The sequence below is a fragment of the Mirounga leonina genome, unplaced genomic scaffold, assembly GCF_011800145.1.
Source record: "Mirounga leonina isolate KUSES-001 unplaced genomic scaffold, KU_Mleo_1.0 Mir_173, whole genome shotgun sequence".
In the NCBI taxonomy this organism is placed as follows: domain Eukaryota; kingdom Metazoa; phylum Chordata; class Mammalia; order Carnivora; family Phocidae; genus Mirounga; species Mirounga leonina.
Window position 1 is genome coordinate 46,110,964 of NW_023270447.1, and position 3,288 is coordinate 46,114,251.

The 3,288-nt window shown below is 42.9% G+C and overlaps 1 pseudogene; it reads right to left on the reverse strand.

Moving 5' to 3' along the window:
* Positions 1-601: 601 nt before the first annotated feature.
* LOC118019350 lies at positions 602-1,322 on the reverse strand (annotated as a pseudogene).
* Positions 1,323-3,288: the final 1,966 nt, after the last annotated feature.

A 3,288-nucleotide genomic window follows, 5' to 3' on the forward strand; every position in this document is an offset into this window, starting at 1 on the left:
CCAGCCTTTGTCATGCTGGGAGGCTGAAGTGAGGGACCTGTCCAGGCTGGAGGACCATCGTTCTAACACTCCCCAAGGCAGGCCAACGTCCCAGATTCACACATTCTGGGAGAGCAGGGCTTCTTCCAGGAAAAAAAAAGTCTTTGAAGTGGAAAGGAAATGAGGGTCAGTGGGCTCCCCAGGATGGGTCTTTTGGAGGTAGATGTAATCTTAACTATGCAAGCAAGGCTAGACTTCAAATGAGCTGACAAAGCCCATGCCCTCTGAAGGCTGGAAGCTTGCTATTGGCCCTAGGCCAGGATGCACTTTGGGCAGTCCTTTGGAAATAAGAAAGCCCCTGGGGGTTTACTATACTGCTTACCTGGGTCTATAGGCCCTTGCTCTTCGGTGGGGAGAGAGCTACCTGCTTGGGGCTTCTGGTGCCAGGCTCATTGCAAAGGGCTGCTGAGGTAGAGTGGGAGCTGCCTCTATCCCTAGTCTATGGGCTGCCATACTTCTCCTATGGCGGGGGGTTTTTTGCTGAGCTGACACCTGAGCCTAAGCTTGAAAAGACTTGAGAGACTGACTTGTGTCCCAGGAGTCTCCCAAGGGGGACAGGGATTCAGTCATCAGCCACAATAGAGGGGGGCTCTGAGCTCACTCAGTTTGGCCTCATTCTCCCACTCATGCTGCTTGTCCAGGTGTCCAGGCTGGCCAAGCTGTTGGGTCAAGTCTCCAAAGAGCTTATGCATTTCAGACTATCATACCACCTGTACTTAAATCAGGGACTTAGAGCTGAGCTGGAATTAATGTACTGACTATTGTAGAACCACAGTATCTTATGCAGGAGCTGCTTGTTCTTGGCTTCAGAGTCATCCCATGCAGTCCAAGGCTCTGCTTGGGCGTGGGGGAGTTTGGCCAGCACTGGCCCTGACCTCTTCTTTTTCTTGTATTTTTCCACCTTGGCCTGCAATCTCCTACAGTCCTACAAGGACTGTTCTGCCGTTTCACCACCATGTAAGGCTAGGGAAGACACTGCCAAACTTTTGTAAGGGTTTAATCACAGTCTTTTGGATCTGGTTCTCCTTTCCTTGGTGAAGGGCATCCATCTACTTCATGGCCAAGTCCAGGGCTGTCACCAAATTCAGGAAATCCTGGTCTTGCTCGCAGAGGGGAATGGAGAATAAATCCAAGGATATCTCACACTTCATGCCCTTCTGCAGCCTCTTGCTCAGCTCTTCCAGATGCTGGAGTTTTCCATATACCCTTTCAAAGTTTCTCTCCACTGTTGTGGGGACAATCTGTTTCTTGGGCTGCCCAATCTTGAAAGGAATACAGCTCATGGTCCCAATCTTGACCTTGCCATGAGGGTCCTCAGCTGCAATCCAGTCCTCTTTTTTTTTTTTTCTTTTTTTTTTCTTTTTTAAGGAGACTTGTTGCACTTAGAGTTAAAAATTATGCAAGGGATTAAGTCAACACAAACATATGTGCAGGATATTACATATACAAAAAATTCTTGCAGAGGGTTATAGCAATGCAAAAGAAAGAAGCTAGGAACAAGGAAGCATTCTCCCTTACAGGTTTCAGAAGGAACATGGCCCTACAAACACTTTCATTTCAAACTTTGTGCCTTCAAAACAATAACACAATGAATGTTTTATTGTTTTAAGCCACCTAATTTGTGGTACTCTGTTATGGCAGCCAAAGGAAATTAATGGAGATCCTGTACATAAACAATTGCCTAGCAATTAGAGCATCTCAACTCATTTGTGTTAAACTAGACTAAACCCGTCTCTGGAAGAATGTACTTCTCTACTGCTGGAGGTGCTCAAACAGAAGGAGAAAGACCACTCAGTGGTAATGTTGTTGAGCAATTTCAATTATTTCTAAGACTCCCACCTAAACCAGATCCTGTGACCTTCAGTAAGATATGAAGAACTTGGAGGTGAAGGATTCTGGGCTTACATTACAATATTTGGAGGTGACTCTGACTCATGGTACTAGTTCTGATGGAGTTTTACACATTTGTCCTGTCTTATAAGCTACAGCCTTTAACTAGGAGAAGATGTTTTTTAAATGTTTTTTCAATAATTTATCCACCTTCAAACAGTGTTTGCCTTCCATGTGCATTTATGGATTTAATTGCTTTGTCTACATTTTGCCATTTTTTAGCCCTAAGAGGGAAAATGTGTGTTTCAGATATAAAATACCCTCTTGAACCAAAAAAGCAGGAGGAGACTCACCCACGCCCTCCAGCAGAGCCCTAAACTCCTCTCACCTCCTCTTGGATGACATTAGATGATTAGACTATGATTAGACTATTGCTGTGAAAACTGCCAATGCTATAATGAAGCAAATTGCACCAATTTCAAATTTCTCCTCCTGGGTATGTTTCTTGTTGGAAATGGAGCCCCCTGCCTTTTTATTGTTAAAGAAGTCTCTGTTCCTTTCTTCCAATTATTTCCTACTATTGAATATTGATTTTTCATTTTCATAAAATTGCAAATGGGTGCCTGTTGCCTGAGACCAGTCATAAATTATGAAAATGTGTTCAGCTTCCCTGTAAGGACTGATCTTCTTATGGGGAGAACTTCACAGAGCTCAATTTAAGTGCTTGGCATGGGTTTGCCAGGTTTGATGTTTCTGACCCTCTGATGAGGAAGAGAAGGTAGAAAGGGATTAACATTTGCTAACAACCTCCTAGGGACCAAATTCTTTGCATGTTACTTAATTTAATTCTACTAACACAATAGTGCATAGTCACACTCTGCTTTGATAGAAGACAAAACAGCAACCCAGGACGGTGAAAAGACTTTCTCAAGGTTCAAACCTAACTTTGTCTGCCTCTGGAATTTAACATCTTTCCACCTCCTGCATTACCTTTCATTCTAAAGTGGAATAGTAATATCTCAGATAGGGGTGGCTAGGGTAGTTTTCATTAACATCAACCTAAGCTTTGCTCTTCATGTTCTGATAGATTTGCTCCAAGGAGCCATTAAGAAAGGCCACTGATCCAAGGGCTATAAATTAACACTTTCTTCATACACCGCTATAAGCAGCTATTTAAAACCTGGGTAATATCTTCCTTAAAATAAGTATCAGTTTTCTGGGTATTTATGCCCTGTCGCTCTTGGTTTTTCCATCCTTGACTCCATTAATAGAATTTTTTTCTTAATTCCTTTTCTCTTTTTATGGCTTTGCAAGGGGCTAATTTGCAAGCAAAATTGCTAATTTTACAGTTGCTTTCTGCTTTGTCAGCATGAGGCTGACTCTCAGAGTTATTAATAGAAGAATAGGATTCCCTTTTCA